We start from the raw sequence: 21,337 nt of genomic DNA, 5'->3' as shown, positions 1-21,337 counted from the left end.
GAACTTACTATACTTCAAAAGTGAAGTGATTTTTTGATATATGAGACTTGTCTGTAATCAAATGTACTAGAAGATTGAAAGCTAGAGTAGAATGAGATTTTTCTTTCTCTCTCTCTCTTTTTTTTTTTTCTTTTTTGGTCTAATATACTTAGATTAATTGAAAACCTGCTCCACCATCTTGAAATAAGCTCTATCACTATTAATAATCCTACTAATATATTACCTTTTCTTTTCTCATTTTCACTTAGGAACAAAGGAAATTACTTAGGAAAACTTTTAATTATTCTTTGCACATAAAAAGAAAACACTACTCCTAATCAAAAAATGTTGAATTAAATGAACTCTTTGCTCCAAATTTAAGCAAGGTCCAATCATCTTTTTTTTTTTTTTAATGCATAATTGGTATCAGATAGATCTATCTCCAATAGAAAAGACACTGGATAATAAAATGAGCAATGTTGGGATTTTGATTCATTTTGACAGTAAGAAGATAATCTCAAAAAGGTGAAGTGACTAAAGTTTAAAAAATAGTAATGTAGAAAAGAAAGACTTGAGGATTTGGCTTATAATCTTCACAATTCAAATTTAGGGTAAGTAGGTTTAATATTTGATAACTCAAGAATTTTACCACTCTTCATGATATATGATATTGTGGATCCCATGATATTTTCTATATAAAATTTTCTATGTAGCTTATATTTATTCTCTATGAAACAAATAGCTTAATTTTCACCAGTAATGCTAACATCACTATTCCAAAAAGTTATATAGGACCTCATCAGTCATGGATACCATATCAGTAACATTTTGGAATAGATAATTACTCTTCTCTCTCTCCCCGCCCCCCAAATTACTATCTTGCAGATCTATCAGCAGATAGTAACTTGAGATCTACCAATATCCTTAACTCTAGCTCTATATAAGTGGAAGGGGTTTGTCTTTGACAATATTTTTCTTCTACACCTATCCCTTTTCTTTTGGTATAGACACAGAGATCTTTTCCATATAACTGTTTCAGATCTACAAATTTCCAAGTTGGAATGATGAATTTTCCAATTGCTTAATTGTATTTTAAGTGTCACCTAGAGTCTGACCAAGCTTTTGTCCAGTCATTGTCCAGATTCTAGTTCTAATTTATTCAAACAACTTGTTTATATTTTGTCTAGGAATATATGGAATAGATTAATCTTTACATTTAGTTCAGCACCTTTTAAACATAGTAATATCTTATTACCTTGTTCTTTAATCACATCAAAAGAAAAGATGTAAAGTATTAAAAAAAAAAGACTACCCTCTTACTCTTTGCTTTTCACATAGCAAGACAACATAGCAAAAAGGATAGAGACATGGTGCTGTAATCAAGAAATTAAACCAATAAACATTTATTAAGCACTCACTATGTTCCAGACATGGTGCTGAGCCATGGGGATACAAAAAAAAGGGGTGCAAATATGATACATGCCATCAGGGAATTTACAACTTAGTGGAGGAGATAACATATAAACAAATATGCACAAGCAAGCTACATATAGGATAAATAGGCAATTATTAAATGACAGAAATAAATAAAGTTAGAAGAGCAACTAGGGAAGACATTCTTAGAAGATGGGATTTTAGTTGAGACTTAATGGAAGTTAGGGAAGCCAGTAGGGGGAGATAAGGAAGAAGATCATTTTGGGCCTAGGGGATCAACTAGAAAAATGCTCAAAGAGTTCAATACGTGGGTTCAGATGTTGTTTCTGACAAATAAGAGGTGTGTGACATTGAACATGACACTTAGCTTTTTAGTGCCCCAGGCAACTGTCTAAGATTCTAAGTTGAAGAGCAGGTGAAGATCTACATTTGTAGAGGAAGTATCTTCTTCAAAAATTCCCCATGACAATTAAATTACAGGAGAAAATAAATGAAAGGAAAAAGGAAAGAAGATCACTGAAACATTTTTAATGCACAGAAAAGCACAGAAAGAAGGCTGGAATGGATCACAGATAAGCAGGACAGCTTTGAAAGTTTCTGGTTAGGAGGCAGAGAAAAGGGAATGATTCACTTGCACTCTCTCCAAAACCTCTCTGAACACCTTTAAATAATGCCATAAAACAATTTCTGGAATGGCAGAATCCATAAAAATATGGAAAGAAATAATTTTTCAGCCAAAGGTAACTTAGAAGGTTGATAGGAAAGGCCTATGCTGCCAGGGTGAGAATGTAGCAGAGTCCAGCACAGATTTGTACAAGCACAGACCCAGCTTTAGCAAACCAGGAGCAGGCCTTGGAAGCCACTGAGTTAGCAGTAATAAGTACTTCTAGAGCTCCTAGCCCACAGACAGTAAGGGGGATTGAACAACTGATGATAAGATTACAGAGGTATCTTTGCTGGCACTGGGAGCAGGTTGTAGCCTTGGCTGGTAGTTCAATGGCAAGAAGATGCACTACTACTCCAGAACTTGCAGCTTCCTCATAGTTCAAGGGCAGAAAAGAGTGCTTATGGTCAATCATAGACCTGAGCATAGACTAGGAGAGTAGTGGACAACTCTCTTTGATCATACATATTACCTTAGAAGAACTGAAAATTTACAGGTCCTTTGAAATATCTCTGAAAATAGCTGCACAAAAATTTTGAAGCTTCAAACAATGCAGTCTCCACTCTGAAAGCAGAGCTCTGTTTTAACAAAGAATTAAAAATTGAGAAATAAACTGGAAAAATAAGCAAACAACAGAAAAATTCTGACCATAAAAAATTACTATGGTGACAAGGAAGATCAAAACATGTACTCAGAAGATGACAACAAGCTTCTACAGCCAAAGCCTCCAAGAAAATTAAAAATTCACCTCAGGATATGGAAGAGCTTAAAAAGGATTTTGAAAATCAACTAAGAGAGGTAGAGAAAAAATTGGGAAGAAAAATAAGAGTGATGCAAGAAAATCATGAAAAATAGTCAAAAGTGTGATAAAAGAGACACACAAAATACTGAAGGAAGTTATACCTTAAAAAACTGACTAGGTCAAATTGTAAAAGAGGTACATTAATAAAACAAAAGAAAAAAAACAATGAGAAGAAAAATGCATTGAAAAGTTGAATTGGCCAAATGGGCAAGGAGGTGCAAAAGTTCACTGAAGAAAACAATTCATTAAAAATAGAATTGAGCAAAAAATAGAATTATGAAGCTAATGACTTTATAAGAAATAAAAACAAATAAACAAACAAAAAAACAAAATAAAATTTAAAAAAAGAAAACAAAGTGAAATATCTCTTTGACAAAACAACTGATCTGGAAAAATAGATCCATGAGAAATAATTTAAACATTATTGGAATACCTGAAGCCATGCTCAAAAAAGAGCCTAGAAATCATTTTTTCAAGATATTATCAAGGAAAACTATCCTGATATTCTAGAACCAGAGGGTATAATAGAAATTGAAAAAAATCTAGCAATCACCTTCTGAAAGAGATCCCCAAATGAAAATTCCTAGGAATATTATAGCCAGATTCTAGACCATCTATGTGAACAAGAAAATAAAATAAGCAACCAGAAAGAAAAAAAAAATCAAATATCATGCAGCCAGAGTCAGGATAACACAAGCTTTAGCAGTTTTTATATAAAAGGATTAAAGAACTTGGTATATAATGTTCAAGAGAGCAGAGGAGCTAGGATCACATCCAAGAGTCACCTACTCAGCAAAACTGATTATAATCCTAAAAGGGGAAAAAAGGAGGAATATCAAGCATTCCTGATGAAAAGGTCAGACCTAGATAGAAAATCTGATTTCCAAATACAAGACAAGAGAAACATAAAAAGGTAAACACGAAAAATAAATCATAAGAGATTCAATAAGGTGAAACTGTTACATTCTTACATGGGAAGATGATACTTTTAACTTGTAAGAACTTTTTCATTTTTAGGGTAGTTAGAAGGCATATATATGTATATATATATATATATATATATATACACACACACACACACACATATACACTCTCTGTAAATATATATATATATATATATATAATATATATATATATACACATATATATATATATATATATATATATATATATATATATATGTATATGTACATGTACCAAATCACTATCAATGGAGCAGTAATGAACTGAACCAGCTACACCCAGCAAAAAAACTCTAGGAGATGACTAAGAACCATTACATTGAATTCCCAATCCTTATATTTTTACCCACCTGCATTTTTGATTTCCTTCACAGACTAATTGTACAATATTTCAGAGTCCGATTCTTTTTGTACAGCAAAATAACTGTTTGGACATGTATACTTATTTTGTATTTAATTTATCCTCTAATATATTTAACATGTATTGGTCATCCTATCATAGGGGAGGGGGTGGGGAGAAGGAGGGGAAAAATTGAAACAAAAGGTTTGGCAATTGTCGATGCTGTAAAATTACCCATGCATATATCTTGTAAATAAAAAGCTATTAAAATAATAATAAAAAGACCATGTCAATATCTCTTTCCCAGATTGATCAGAGGTGTATGTAGATGGGACTAATATCTTTTACATGTTAGTCCAATATAAGAGTTAGGTACGTTATTCATATAATGAAGAAATTATCAGTTCCCAAAGTAACATTTGGGAGTGAAGGAGAATAATTTTAAAGCCTAGAAATCCCCAACAGATTGAGAATTGGTGTTTAACCTTGTAATAATAAGATATCATTTAGCCCAGAAATATTAAAAAATGGAGTTACACTAGCACATTTCTAAGTGCTGCTTAAACCAGATTAAAATACAACTGGGAAATATTTGTAAAAAAAAAAAATGAAAATACAACAAACTAGAGGTAATGTTAATATTTGGTTTTCTAAGTCAATATGCACTCATAGGGAGCCTTATATATGGTTTAGTGTCTCTGATTTTATTTGAGTTTGATACCACTGATGTAGCCCTTGGCAGAGGGAATGAACTGAAAAAAGGCTGTTTTTTTTGTTTTTTTTTTTCTTCTCAGCAATCAGAGGCAATTTAGGAGGAAGTTGGAATCTTGAGTAGAAAAGACTTGTTTGAAGAATAGGCTAGATGCAAAGACAGGTGAGGAGCAACAGGGTCTGACTTAATAATGACAACATCAATATTAGCAACAGGGAGAAAAATCAACACTGCATCTCAAAAAATGATGGAGACTAAACAGAAATAGGAGAAATCCAAATAAAGAAATATTGAAAACAAAGGAACAGCTGAGTGGGCATTTGAAGCTGGTGGTGAAGGATAGATATGTGAATGTAATGGAAGCCAGGAAAACTTTTAGACAGAATGATACTGCATAATGGAAGCTTCATTATGGAGTGTGGAAGATCGCAAATATTTAAGAACCCATTAGCATTCAAAGATATACATATATGTATACATATACACACATATATATGTATATATGATTTCTGCTTTCAGTGAGTCCATATTCTATTAGAACACACACACACACACATACACACACACACACACACACACACACACAACAAAACAAGTTGTTGACAGAAGGCACTATTAGCTACAGTCGGAAAAGTCTTCAATCAGGAGATGATATGTGAACTGAGGTTTGATCAAAAACTAATGGTTATAAGAGGTAGAGATAAAGAGGGAACACATTCCAGACATCAGAATAGGCTGTGCATTTCTGGTGTTGTTTAGCCATTTTTCAGTCCTGTTTGGCTGTTCCTGACCCCATTTGGAGTTTTCTTGGCAGAGTTACTAGAGCAGTTTGCTATTTCCTTCTCTAGCTCATTTTACAAATGAGGAAACTGAAGCAAACAGAATTAAGTGACTTGCTCCAGGGTCACAGAACTAGTAAGTGCCCAGATTTAAACTAAGAAAGATTGGTTTTCCTGATTTTAAGCCTGAAGCTTTATTTACTTTACCACCTATATGCCCTTAGGAGATAAAACAAGAAAAACATTGTGGCAAGACTAAAGAATGGGTGAAAGGAAGTAATAAAGGTTGAAAAGAAAGTTGAGAATCATGGTATACAGGATTTAAAATGCTAATCAGAGAAGTTTGTATTTGACCTTAGGGGTAATAGTCACCCACTGAAATGATTTAATTAGGCAAATGACATGATCACATTGATGCTTTAGCAATAATATCTTGACCGCAGAATGCAGTATGAATTAAAGTGGTTAAAAATTTGCATCAGGAAGACCAGTTAGGAGGGCTCTTACTTTAGAGAATAGTATACATTGCCTTCCTATCTGCAAAATAATGCACTTTTGCTGTGTGCGTTCTTAATTGGATTTTACTGCACTAGGTTATAGAAGAAATCCAAGGCATATTATTTACATCAGATAATTGCTTTATGTTCCTCATAGAATATTGATGGCAGTTAGGAGGTGCAGTAGATAAGAGTGCCAGGTCTAGATTCATCTTCCTGAGTTCAAAATCAGCCCCAGACACTTAATAACTTTATGACTCTGGGAAAGCCACTTAACTATGTTTGCCTCAATTTCTTAATTCATAAAGTAAACCAGAAAAGGAAATGTCTCTCCAATATCTTTGCTAAAAATCCCTCAAATAGACCCATGAAGAGTTTTACATGATTGAATTAACTGAACAACAATGGTATCAACAACAGCAACAAATGGGATATTGAATCATAGAACTCTAGAGATGACAATGATGATGGGTATAATCTGGCCCAAGACCTTGCTTTATAGATGGTTAAAATTACCCTGCCAAAGTCACATAATGATAGAGTTAGAGCCAAGTCTTTTGGCTTCCTGTTCAGTGCTTTCTATTATTTAATGTACTTAGAAATCTTATAAGATATAACACCTTGCCCTTTCTATGATGGGCAATGAGAGAAGCTTGAATTATTGCCATAACTTCCCTACTTATCCTTTATAACAATCCATCCTCTACAGAGCTGATAAAAAAAATCATTCTTAAGATACCATTTTAATCATCTCACTACTATGCTCAAGGACCCGCAGAGGATCCCTATTACCAGTCATGTCAAGTACAAACTTTCTTTGCCTTGGTGTCCTTGGAACGCCAGCCCTACTCAACCTCATTTTTCACTACTCCTGGACATACATTCTCAGCCAAGATAATCTTCTTGATATCCATCTCACATCAACTTGCTTATACCTGAGTGAAAACTTTTGCCTGTTCTACAACTCCCATCTGAAATGATATCCCCTGTGTCCTTTCCAATAATTCATGTTTCTTCTCTTTAACACTTTGCTAAAGATTCATTTCTTCTACAACTTATTCTCAATTATCAACCCTGTTCAAGTTCTCTCCTACATCCTTGTGTCTTATTTTATATTGTATTAATTTGTATATCGGTTCACTTATCCAACAAACATTTATTAAATGCTTACTATATCCAAAGCACCACACTAATTATTGTAAGATATACAAAGTTGAGAGAAAATATGATTGTTGTCCTCAAGGAGTTTATAGTCTTATAGGTAAGTAAAGCATTAAACTAGATAATAAAAGGATTAGGAATTGTATCTTATATTTCATCAGTATAGGAAACTCTCAGGTGCGTTAACTTCCTCCAGTAGTCCATGATGGCACTTTTTTTCCTGCAACTTACATTCTTAAAGAGTTGTCTAGAAAACTGTAAAATACTCATTTATTTGTTCAGTGTTCCATAGACACTATATATTAGAGAAAGACTTGAAGCCTTGCATTCTTGGCTTCCAGGACATCTCTATATCCATATACCAAGCTGAAAATTCACAATAATGCAACCCTAAACAGTAACTAAGTATGAAGTGCCTATTATGTGCCAAGTACTGTGTTAGTTGCTGAGAACATAAACAAAGAATGAAACAATCCCTACTTCTAATAAGTTTATATGCTAATGGAGAAGACAAGTGCATGTAATATATATATATATATATATATATATATATATATATATATATATATATATATATATATATACACAGCTTAAATATAACTTTTATACACAGCTTAAATATAACTTTAATACCTAAGTACATATGTGTGATGATCACATATTTTAAAATCAGCCTGAGTCTGGAATTCAGATTAAGGGAAAATCTTCCATCTTTATTCTCTATGGAGGTGAAGGGGGATTCGCAATGGGAGCAGCCACAACAGGAACCCAGCCAGCAGTCTCTCTTTCTGCCTCTCTCTGCCCCTCTGCTTTCACCCACCAAAATCGTCCTTTCCTATACAACACATCAGGACTTGCACAAAGAGTGGGCGGGGTCATTCTTTCTCCAAGCATATATATTAATAGAGTATGGTCCAATTACTATTTAATCTCACATGCTTGGGACCTCAGTGCATCAACTGGAGCCTCAGCCCATTACACACACATGTGTGTGTGTGTGTGTGTGTGTGTGTGTGTGTATAGTAATTAAGGATGAGGTACTGTAAGAGGGAGGACATTAGCAATTGCATGATAAATGCATTTGAGTTGCAAAATAAAATGTTTTTTTGAAGTACAATGAAATGAGGGTCATTAACTTTTGAAGAGATGAAGGATTGTTTTGTAGAGAAGGTTCCATTTAAACTTGGCTTTAAAGAACAGGTAGGCAAAATGCCATAGGCAAAAATGGAAAGAGAACCCATTCTAAGCACTGAGCGTATTATATGACTAAAGGGGCTCCAGGTTATCAGCATAAGTTTTTTTTGAGGAACAAAAAATATTTCAAATTAATTGAACTTTAGATGGGGAATTACATAAGTTTTGGAAAAGTAGGGTGGTGCTACATTGTAAAGATTCTTGCCAGCCAAAGGAATTTGAATTCTATTTCTTAGATAAAGAATATTTATGGGGCAAAAATGATGATATGATTATATTAAGGTTAGGGGAAGCTACATACTTCAATGGATAGAACACTGGATCTGGAATCGGGAAGATTTATCTTCCTGAATTCAAATCTGGCTTCAGATATTAGCTTGTGACCCTAGGCAAGTCACTTAACCCTGTTTGCCTCAGTTCCCTTATCTGTAAAATGAGCTAGAGAAGGAAATGGTAAATCACTCTAGTATCTTTATCAAGAAATTCTTAATTGGACTCATAAGGAGTCCAAAAGGATTGACTGAAATAACTGAATAACAAAGAAATATTATTCTGGTAGTGAAATTACGGGTAGACTGTGGTGGACATAGACCAGATGTTGGAATGTCTATTAGAGGCTATTTCTTCAGTTCTATTGGGTGGCAATGTGGATCTGGGAACAGAACAGTGAATATGCATTCAGGAGATGCAGTAGAAATAAAACTGACAACATTTTGCAACTATTTGAGAAATGAAGAAAAAAAATAGTGAAACAAGGCTCTAAGGACTGAATATAGGAAATTTGGGTCAGAACTAGGAGCAGGTTTAGTGAGAAGGATAATCAACTCAGTTTGGAGACATGATGTGTTTTAGATGCTAATGGAACTTCTATGTGGAGATATTTTATAGATCAAGTTTTGACTCTGGAGCTGTGAAAAGAAGTCAGGGCTAAAGAAATTTGGGAGTCATCTAAATAAGGGTTTGAACCAATGGGAAAGAAGGTAATTGCCAAGGGAGAATATACACAGAGGAGATTAAAGAACCTAGACTAATGCTTGAAGAACACACTTAAAGAGGAGAGGAAGGAGATGAGAAAACAACAAAAAATGGAAATGGAATAGAAAAGTAGAAGAAAAGTAGGGAGAGTGTGGTTTCACAAAGAAGTGGTTTTTAAAATCAATAACTAGAGAGAGATCTAGGAGAATGAGAGTAGAAAATATATCATTGGATTTAGTAACTTGAAAGTCAATTGAGAGGACAATTACAGTGCAGTAGTTGGGACCAAAGCCAGAACCTATTTAGGCTTAGATTAATAGAGAGAAAATGAAGACATAAGGTGCAGATTAACTTTTTTTTTTCAAAAAAAGCTCAGCAAGCCAATCCTGGATAGAGAAGTGATAGATTCAAGATGCCAGATATTACTTACACATTCGGATATATCCAAAAATACTGGTTTCTTCTGTTTATACTGCATATTTGTTATAAGTGCTTTGTTTTCTTATTTTTACAATTGTGTGTATATATGTGTGCAAAAAGAATAGAAGGAAAGCCAGAAAAAAATACAAAGTGGAAAACTTTGAAAACTATATGTTTAGTTTACTTTATGCATTAAAAGAAGAGTATGATACACATAATACAATTTAGAACACTGCTATTGGTAGATTCCTATGAATCTTCTCTATGTGTGCTGAAGGATTATTGATCCAAAGATTTAATATTTTGTATGAGTAGTTATATCATGTATGTACATGTATATGTATATATCTTGTGCTTGCAACAAGAGTTTAAGTTCCATGATGTCAACAACTAGAAAGGTATTGCTTTTGTGTCTTTCCTTGGAACATAGTAAAGCATTATGTACACAATAGATGCTTAATTTTGTTGGCAGGAGAAATGAGTTATTAAACTCTAGGAAATGCTAACTGTCTTGACATACTCTATGGGGATGGGACAGTGGAACTAGCCTTTTAGCTGTTGTGCTTCTTCGGCAATGTAGTGTAAGGAAAAAGACATTTTTTCTAGGCAGAAGATATAAGTTCTGCTTCTAAGCCTTGTCACTAGCTCATCATATGACCTTGGACAAATATTTTATTTCTCTTGAGTCCAGACTTCTGATGTAAAAGAGGGAGCTAGAATAAGGAATCATCAAGATCCTTTATAGCTCTAATATTTTATAGAATACCTGGACATAATCAGTGATATTAGATTACCTGATGAGGAGGAGATCAAAATCATAGTATGAGCCTTCTTTGTACAATAAGGGGGAATAGACATGTTTTAATGTCTTTTCCAACTTTAAATTTTATCCTGTGATTCTTGAAAAGGGTAGGAGACTCTATTTCAGTGAGCAAGCAGCTCAGGCAACTGAACTGTGGCAGGATGGAAAGAGTGCTGACTTGGGAAGTCAGGGGACCTGATTGCATTCATCCTACCCATCATATTTACTGTTTGACCTGGAACAAGAAATTTTACCTCTCTGGTTCTCAATTTACTCAATGGTAAAAGAAGTAATTGTACTAAACAGTCTCTCAGGTCCTTTTAATCCCTCAATCTGTGTTTTTAAAAGCAAAGAAGAGATATTGGAAGATAGAGTTCCAAGGTCCAGGTAGTGTCTAAGAATTTTATAGACACATAAACCCATGGTCTGAGGGATAATGGGGATTACCTAGGAGGGATGATATCTTATTTTTTTGTTGTTGAGATACTTAATAATGCTTGAGAAGTTGAATCAATTGTGACTCTGTACTTATCTCTTGGTAAGTGATATTTATTTGACTTTCCAAAAATTGACATCAGGGGCAGACAGAGAAATAAAGTTGATATTGCATTAGCACTGTAACCATGATTTTTATTTATTGACTAGAAATAAAACCAGTACGACTCTTTTAATTTTAGTTTACTGCAGTGACTTAAACTTTAGGAGGGAAAATTTGTCCTTATGAAAACATTCAAACCCTATTTTCCTCAGACTATCTTAATTTTATTTTGGCATAAACCATAAATCTAAGTAGACATCAAATTTTTATCAGGATTTGTCTAAAGTATTTTCTTGAAAAATTTAAACATCAAAATGAAAATGGATAACAACTTCTAGTAGGTAGAAGTCATTACCACTGTTTTGCCTATTAGCATATAAACACAACTTCTTTGTATTCCAGATGTTCAGGCATATGGGAATGCAAGATTCAATGAGTTGGAACCTCTTGATACAGTTATTCTTGTGACAAACAATCTGTGACAAAGCTCATTGATGATTTTTTTACCCTTGACAAAGGAGTTGCAATTGTAATTTACAGATGTGTCCACACCTGCATCATTTTTTTCCAATACTGCATTTACTACAGTATATGGAAATAATGAATTAAGAAATGTGCCACGCACTCTGTACCTATCGATGAAAAAAGGATTTACAGCAGCAGTTCCCATTTACACTAGATGAGGAAATATATACAGACAATTTATAATAACTTTTTCATTTTTATTAGTAAACAGAACTGAGGTAAAGGACTGATCCCACAAAAAAGTTTAGAATATTTAAAAAAAATAAAAGGAAAATAAAAAAATGTAGACAAACAAGCCATATTAGTATTTAAAGTACTGAGGCTGATGGCATGTGTATAAGTAGTGCTGTTCATAAATGTTAAATATAAAAAAGATGGACAATTGCCTAGAAAACAAGATACTAATAACCTAGAAGACAAAGGAACTAAGTGATCAACATGACTAATCATGAGATTAATTACAATCATTTGGAACTTACCTAATTCATCTCTGACCTCTATACAGAAACTGTACATAGAAACTGAAGATATACCATATATGATACTACTTATATTCTACGTGGACATACAAAGATAAAGATTGGACAAAGTCAAAGGCATTAGGGAAACAGGGAAGAAAAATTAGTATTGTATTGCGATCTTCTATCTAAAATTCTTGCCAGGCTCATGTATAAAAGAGACTAGAGAAAACTGGTAGAAGAAAGCAACCAGTGTTTATGCTGATGAGTCAATGAGTTTGCTAAGTTATCAATCATCTTGCTTTTTCTGTTTCTACTGAATGCATAGTGTTATTTAAAATAAGTTGTTGGCATCTTTTGGGTGCTAAAAGAAAAAGAAAAAAAATTGCAAAAATTAAGTATTTAATAGATTGAATGATTTGTTTTAAAACAAAAATTATAGTGAAAGCTGTTTGTGAATTTAGATATACAATATTTTGAAAATGATAGACTTGTAACTCTGACCTGATTAAATTAGCAAAAACCTCCAACTGAAATAAAAAAAGGAAACAAAAACTCCCTGCTCAAAGTGTAATGGGAGAGAACATACAAACAAAATACATACAGATGTGGGGTTTGTGTGTGTGTGTGTGTGTGTGTGTGTGTGAGAGAGAGAGAGAGAGAGAGAGAGAGAGAGAGAGAGAGAGAGAGAGAGAGAGAGAGAGAGAATATTAGCTCAATCAGATTATTACTTTGCATTTGAAACTTAACTTCTAATATATTATAGTCAGGCAGAAGAGTAACACAACCAGAAGAGATTTCATTTGCCTGATATCATTCAGGGACCATTTACCCTAGCCAATTCCAAATTTAGAGGGTGGAAAATTCACCTCTCTCCCAGACTTGGGAGGAGTAATTACAATCTATATCTGAGAAGGTAAAAATAGGAAGGGCAGAATTGCCAACAATCAAAGCTCCTTTCTTTCTTCAACTAGTCTTTTTTTCTACTCATTTCCTGGGTAGAAAAGAGAGAGAGAGTGATGATGGCAAGGAAAGAGCCAACTCCTCTCTCACTCTTGCCATCTATGAAGAGAAGGGAATACAGAGAAAATAAAAGGGAAGGAATTGAAGGTTGCTAGCTTGCCCTGAAGGGACTTTAGGGAAGAGAGGGCAGAGAATATAATTACCTTTTCCATCAATCTAGTAGAGCATTGTTGTTTGAATAGGTTGGAACTCCTGGAGAGACAGAACAAGATAGTTTCTAATCTGCTTTTAAACAATTTCTTTGTACCATGCAAGAGGAGTTCTATGGTCAATAAAGGAATGTTTATCTCTTTCAGAAGAGGAAAACAATGAGATCTTTAGAAAATCCCGCTACCATCTTTGTTACACTGGTCCTTCAATTCTCTCCGCTGCCATTTAAATGTGATACTTAAGGTTCTAATTATGACTTCAGTATGAGAAGCAGTCTGGCTTCAGAGTTAAGAAAACCTGGACTCAAGAACTGGCTCTGAGGTATACTGCCTGTGTGATTACTGGTCAGTCATTTTTCAGTCATGTGCAACTTATTGTGATCCCATTTGGGGTTTACTTGGCAAAGATACTGGAATAGTGTGCTATTTCCTTTTCTTTACAACTCATTTTATAGATGAGTAAACTGAGCCTAACAGAGTTAAATGACTTGCTCAGGGTCTCACAGCTAGTAAGTGTCTGAAGTCAGATTTGAAGTCATGGAGATGAGTCTTCCTGATTCCAGGCTCAGCACTCTTATCTATTATACCATCTAGAGCTGCTTCGTCTCCAAAGACCCCAAGTAACATTTTAAAATTCTTAAGTTGCAGTAGGTGGAAATATAAGGAATTCTGTTCTTGGGAATTACATAGACTGATAAAGTTACAATTCCATATGAAATTACAAAATAAAATAAAATTCTTCGTGAGCAAGATAGCAGTCTGCCAATGAGACAGGGTGCCAATTTCTATAGCCAGACCCTTTTTTCCCAGGGGAAATTTTTCCAGCCACAGAGTAGCTTTGGCAGTGAATGCTAAGATTTAGATAACAACCATTTGGGAAATCCTGGATTCTTAGTCAACTCCTTAACATTATTCAAAACTACCATCACACCAAATGTTATTATTCCTTTGCCTCATTCATAGAAAGGTGGGCTATGTCTTTATAGGAAAGAAAGAAGTGGAAAACTGCCAAATTCAACTGAGAAAAAATAAGCAATATCTTCAGTCTGAATTATTCATAAATCATAGAATTTAGGGACACACACTAAATAAAGGATGTGTCACTCACTGACCTGGAACAACAAAGGAATATTCTTCCATTTCCCCTGTAATTTGAAATGTACTGTAATTCACACCAGCCCAGTTATAAACATAAAGATTTTTTTTTTACAGAAAAATACCCAGTAGAATTGATGTACAGTTTCCCACTTCTCCCAATTCTAAAAGCAATTTGCACACTGACATGTCTGCAGATGTATATTTTAATAGATTTAATCTCCTTCTGTTGTCATTTTTTTGGGATACTATAATGCATTTACTTAATATTTGTTTCTTAAGAATTATTTAGATCTTCAGGCCTGACTTAATGATGTAGAGTTGAATCACACAGGTAAAGTGGACAATGAGAAAAATGTCATTTCAACTCTTACATCCTTTGATCCCTTGGAGTATAACACTTTTCAGGAAGCTTAATTTCTTTTCCCAGAACTGACTTTTCCGTGTGGCAGTTCTTTTCAAAATCAAGAAAAACAGTGTCGATAGACCTTTTTTATTCATTTAAAAAATTGCAAAAAAAATTTGCTCCATCATGGAACTCCTTAACTATAAACGTTTTCTCAAAATTTGAATAATAAAGACTATGTCGTTTTCTTCCTCTTGTGGTTTTAATGAAATAGTATCTATGAGACAAAGATGAAAGCTTTACTTTAAAATCCAATGGCTGATTAATTGGTAGTTCATCATTTTAAAAGCTAGTATTTTCTGTCTGACCAATTTACCTCCTCATTCAGCACCCCTAGTCCCAGGCTTCACTCCCTTTCCTCTCAGATGAACTATCAAAGAAATGTTTCACTGATAAATATGAAAATGTCCCAAAGAAGGGGACCTAGCATGTTCATGGATCCTATATGGAAGTATGTAGAGAGACAGATGTGGACAATTATGTGAGTTAAAAAAGTTGTGGCTTTATAGTAATCTGTAGCAATGCAAATAGTACTCACATTAATTGTAAATGCACTGAAATTGGGAGTTACTCCTCTCAGAAAAATTCCGGAGTTGGAAAATACTATTACAGTCTGATAGGGTTTAGAGTTGCTGCTATTCCACAAAAGTCCAAGCTGTCAGAAAACAGGCTTTCCTACCTTACCCAGCTCTATTATGAATCATTTAATCTTCTCTTTAAAGTAGTATTAGGAAAATACAGAATTAATAAAATTTTAGTTATTCAAAAGGGATTTACCCAGTATGTTGTTGTAATTAAAAAACAAAACAAAACACAATATTTAACACCATCAAAAAGAACACTTAGCAATAAACTAGAAAAATATATTTTTCCTTTGCATAAAACTATATCGTGCCCAAGTCTGGAAGATTGTGTACAATTTTAATCATCCATCTTAAAGAAAGACAAGATGGAACTAGGAGCATCAAAGGAGCAACTAAAATGGTTAAGGACAGAGAAAACTAATATTAGGATAGACTTAAAAGCTCAGGACTCTTTGGTCTATTAAGACAAAGGTCTGGAAGTATTCAATCAAAAGCTATGGAATCCAGAACTGGATAAGGTGAATGTGAACTAGATTCCTTGTATAAGAAAAGGTAATTTGGGGTCTTTCTCAAATCACTAGATATATTCCCAGGATATAATAACAGATCATGATTTTTAACATAGGTGTTAATGTGTTAACAAGCTACAAACACCTCTCTAATTTAATTATAAGGGAGAGACCATCATTGGATAGGACAATAAAAAATAACTTAAAAGATACAGTATGAGAGTGACAATTCAGTTCAGCTCAGCAGTGGAGGCAGAACCTGGCCCCAAGAAATAATTGCTAGGGGGAGGGGAATAGATTTTTCTTACTCTTAATCCTTAACTCAGACCATGAGGCATATTTTTATTATTACTACTATTATTTTTGCTGAGGCAATTGGGGTTAAGTGACTTGCCCAGGATCACACAGACAGAAAATGTTAAGTGTCTGAGGCCAGATTTGAACTCAGGTGCTCCTGACTTGGAGCATCTGATTTCAGGGATGGTGCTTTATCCACTGCATCACCTAGTTGCCCCATGAGGCATATTATCAAGCAATGCAGTGCCAACCAGTAGAGGATATCCCTATGTATCAGTTTGGAAATTGAGGCAGTGTAGTAAAGGTATAACAGGGTGTTAACATTTTCTTAACACATTAATACTTCATCATCTCTGATTATATCTTATTACTACATTATCTGGACATTGGAAGGGAACCAAATCACTTCTCCTTTATACTAGAATGTACAAAATATTCTGAGGTCTAAAGGGGTAAGTTTAGAATGAAAAAGTCAAAAATGAGAATTACTTTCAAGAGCCAAGATGGCAGAATAAGCAGTAAATCACCTCGACTTTCCCACGTTCATCTCCAACCATTCATAAAATAGTGCCCTCAAACAAATCCTGGACTAGCAGATCCAGCAAAAAGATAGGATTTAACAATCTTTGAGTCCAAGAAACTTGGAATATTGGCAGGAAGGTTTGAGTTATTCAAGTAATATGGGATTGCAATCTAGGACAGAAAGCATTCCAGAAAGCCAGCAGCAAGCCCACCCCTCTAAGCAAAACAGTAGTAGATTCTGAACCCCTGTGCAATGGAAAAGGCAAACACCAGCAGCAGGATCTCCCACATGTCCCAGCAGGGACAGGGGAACAGGCAGATTCTGGCCCTGAGAACTGCCGCTAACTTCAGTGTAGTTCCTGGCAAAAAGCAACAGACTTCCACCTACTTCAATGTAGCTTTACAGAAATGCAGAAATACCCCACTGGCCTCAGTACATGTTAGTCACTACTGCTAAGACACAGACTCAGCATCAGGTAAGCAGCAAGATATCGATGGCCTCTAGCAATACTTGACAGCCCCACTGCACCCTTTCTTCTCAGCACCAGATAAAAGAGTTGCCAGGATAACAGTGCAGCAGCAGGTAAACAACCAGTACCTATAATCCCTGATACAAGGAGCCTGAAATAGTGTCATTTCCTCCTTAGGGCAGAGATCAAATTCATAAGATAGGGGGAAAAAAAGCCAAAAAAGATGAGCAAAAACCAATAACAAAAACCAATTCTGACCATAGGAAGTTATGGTGACAGGAAAGAGCAAAACATAAAATCAGAAGAGGATAACAATGTCAAAACATCTATGGGCAAAACCCCAAAGAAAAATGGGAAGTGGTCTCAACTGAGAAAGAACTTATAGAAGTGCTCAAAAAGAAAATTAAAAATCATATAAGAGAGGAGAAGAGAAATCAGGAAGAGAAATGAGAAAGATGCAAGAGAATTGTGGGGGGAAAAGAGTCAAAATGTGGAAAAAGAAAAAAACTTAAAAAGTAGAACTGGCCAAAAAACTAGAAAAGTGAATTGAAGAAAACAATAGTTTAAAAGTTAGAATTGGGGTAGTGGAAGCTAATGATTCTATGAGACATTAAGAATTAATCAAACAAATTCAAAAGAATAAAAAAAAAATAGAAGAAAATGTAAAATACCTCATGGGAAAAACAACAAACCTGGAAAATAGATCCAGGAGAGAAAATATCCAAACTATTGTACTAACAGAAAGCCATAATCAAAAGGACAACCTGGACAGCATCTTTCAAGAAATTACCTTTTTTTTTTTTTAGTAAAAACTTTTAAAAGTGATTTTTATAATAGCTTTTTATTTTCAAAATAGATGAAAAGATAATTTTCAATATTCACCCTTGCAAAAACTTGCATTACAAAATTTTCTCTCTCCTTTCCCTCACTGCCTTCCCCTAGGAAGCAAGTAATTCAATATAGTTTAAACAGTGCAATTCTTCTAGGAATATTTCCGCATTATTGTGCTGCAGAAAAATCAGATCAAAAAGGACCAAAAATGAGAAAGAAAAAACAGCAAACAACAACAAAAAAGTGAGAATACTATGTTATGATCCACAGTCAATCCTCATAGTCCTCTTCTTGGTTGCAGATGGCTCTTCATCCAGTCTATTAGAACTGGCCTGAATCACCTCATTGTCTTTCAATAAATTATCAAGAGAAACTGCTTAAGTATCCTGGAACTAGAAGGAGAAGCAGGCATTGAAAGAATCCTCCAATTACCTCAGGAAAGAAGCCTAAAATAAAACTCTAAGGAACATTGTAATCAAATTCCAGACTATCAGGTTAAGAAAAATAATGCAAGTGGCCAGAAAGAAACAATTCAAATATTGAGGAGCCATAATCAGGATTACAAAGAACTTGGCAGCTGTAACATTAAAACATAGGAGGTCATGAAATATGATATTCTGCAAAGGATCTAGGATTACAACCAAGAATCACTTACTGTACAAAATCAAACAGAGTACATCAAAGGAAAATAATGATCATTTAACAAAATAGATGAATTTTAAACTTTCATAAAGAGAAACTTGTAATAAAATCCAAAATTTGACTTCAATTTCAAGAGAATTATAAACAGGTAAAAAGGGGCAAGAAAACATCAGGGATTCAATAGAGCGAAACTCCCTGAATGGGAAAATGATAGTTGTAATTCTTAAAAAAAAAATGAATAGAGAGTATAAATATAAGATGGACTTGAGGGAATAGAAACAATGTATGAGAAAGAGTAAAATGGATATAGAAGGAAGGGAAAGGTAGAATGGTATGAATTATTTCACATGAAAAGGTACAAAAGACCTGTTATACTGAAGGCAAAGATGGGAAAATGGATGATAAGCATTGCTTGAATTTTACTCTCATCAGTATTGGCTCAGGGAATAATATGTAAAATCAGTTGAATATAAAAATCTGTTTTACCATATAGAGAAGTATGGGAGAAAGATATTAAATAAAGGGAGAAACAGTTGACAGAAGGGAGGGACAAATTGAAGGAAGTGATAGAAGGAAAACACAAAAGAAAGGGTGAAAGGAGAAAGGACAAACAGGAGGAAACATAGGCTTGTAGGAAATACAAAAGTTAGTAATCATAATTGTAATGTGAATAGGATGAACTCTCCCATAAAATGGAAGCAGATAGCAGAATGGATCAACAGAATTCTACAATGTGTTGTTTACAAGAGACACACTTGAAGCACAGAGACACATACAGAAGAAAGGTGAAGTGCTGGAACAAAATCTATTATGCTTCAGCTGAAGTAAAGAAAGTAGGGGTAGCATTTCTGATCTTGGCCAAAGTGAAAGCAAAAATAGACCTAATTAAAAGAGATAAGGAAGGAAATAACATCTTGCTAAGGGGTACTACAGATAATGAAGCAATATCAATACTAAACATAAGTGCACCAGTTAGCATAGCATTCAAATTATTAAAGAAGTTAAGTGAGTTAGAAGAAGAAATAGACAATAAAAAGTATCCTAGTGAGAGATCGCAATTGTCCCTTTTCAGAACTCAATAAATCCAAACAAAAATAAACAAAAAGAGAGATAATTAGAATATTATAAGAGTTATATATAACAGACCTTTGGAGAAAACTGAATGGGAACAGAAAGAAATATACCTTTTTCTCAGCAGCACATGGAACCTACACAAAAATTGTCTATAAGACATAAAAATCTCAAAATCAAATGTAGAAAGACAAAAATATTAACTATTCTTTTCAGGTTTATAATGCCATAAAACTATAGTCAGCAAAGAGCAGTAGAAATAGAGATTTAAAAATGGTTGGAAATCAAGTAATCTAATCCTAAAAAAATAAATGGGTGAAAGAAAAAAAATCATAGAAAAATCAATTTTATTAAAGATAATGTCAACACTGAAACAACAGGTCAAAATTTATAGGATACAGCCAAAGTAATATTTAGGGAAAATATATTTCCTGAAATTCTTATATCAACAAAATGGGAAAAGAACAGATCAATGAAATGAGTGTACAATTTAAAAAAGTAGAAAAAGAATAAGTTTAAAAAACTCAATCTGACACCAAATTGGAGAGATCAATAAAATTGAAACAAAAAAAAATCTATTGAATTAATAATTAAAACTAAGAGTTGGTTTTATGAAAAAAACAACAAAATAGATAAACCTTTAGTTAATTTGATTAGAAAAAGGAAAGAGGAAAATCAAATTGTTAGTTTCAAAAATGAAAAGGGAAAACTATTTACCAATGAAGAGGAAACTAGAGCAATTGTCAGGAGTTATTTTGCCCAACTTTATGCCAATAAATTTGACAACCTAAATGAAATGGAGGAATACCTACAAAAATGTAGATTCCCCAGATTAACAGAAGAGGAAATAAATTACTTAAATAGTCCCATTTTAGAAAAAAATAGAACAAGCTATTAATCAACTCCCTAAGAAAAAATCCCCAGGATCAGGTGAATTTACATGTGAATTCTACCAAACATTTAAAGAACAATTAACTACAATAGCATAGAAATTATTTGAAAAAAATAGAGAATGCTACCAAACTCCTTTTATGATACAGACATAGCACTGATACCTAAACTATGTAGGACGAAAATAGAGAAAGAAAATTATAGACCAATCTCCCTAATGAATATTGATGCAAAAATCTTAAACCAAATATTAGCAGAGATTATAGATAATCATCTCCAAGACAACACACCATGACCAAGTAGGATTTATACCAGGAATACAGGGCTGATTCAATATCTGGAAAACTATTAACATAATTGACTATATCAATAACCAAATTAACAAAAAACATATGATCATCTCAATAGATGAAGAAAAAGCATTTGATAAAATCCAACACTCATTCCTATTAAAAACACTAGAGAGTATAGGAATAAAATGACTTTTCCTTAAAATCTTCAGTAGCATCTATTTAAAACCATTAGCAAGCATCATATGTAATGGGGATAAACTAGAACAATTCCCAGTAAGATCTGGGATGAAACAAGGTTGCCCACTATCACCA

This window comes from Antechinus flavipes, chromosome 2 (genome assembly GCF_016432865.1).
Source record: "Antechinus flavipes isolate AdamAnt ecotype Samford, QLD, Australia chromosome 2, AdamAnt_v2, whole genome shotgun sequence".
NCBI lineage: Eukaryota > Metazoa > Chordata > Mammalia > Dasyuromorphia > Dasyuridae > Antechinus > Antechinus flavipes.
The sequence above is the reverse complement of the archived record's forward strand: the minus strand, read 5'-3'. Positions refer to the sequence as shown.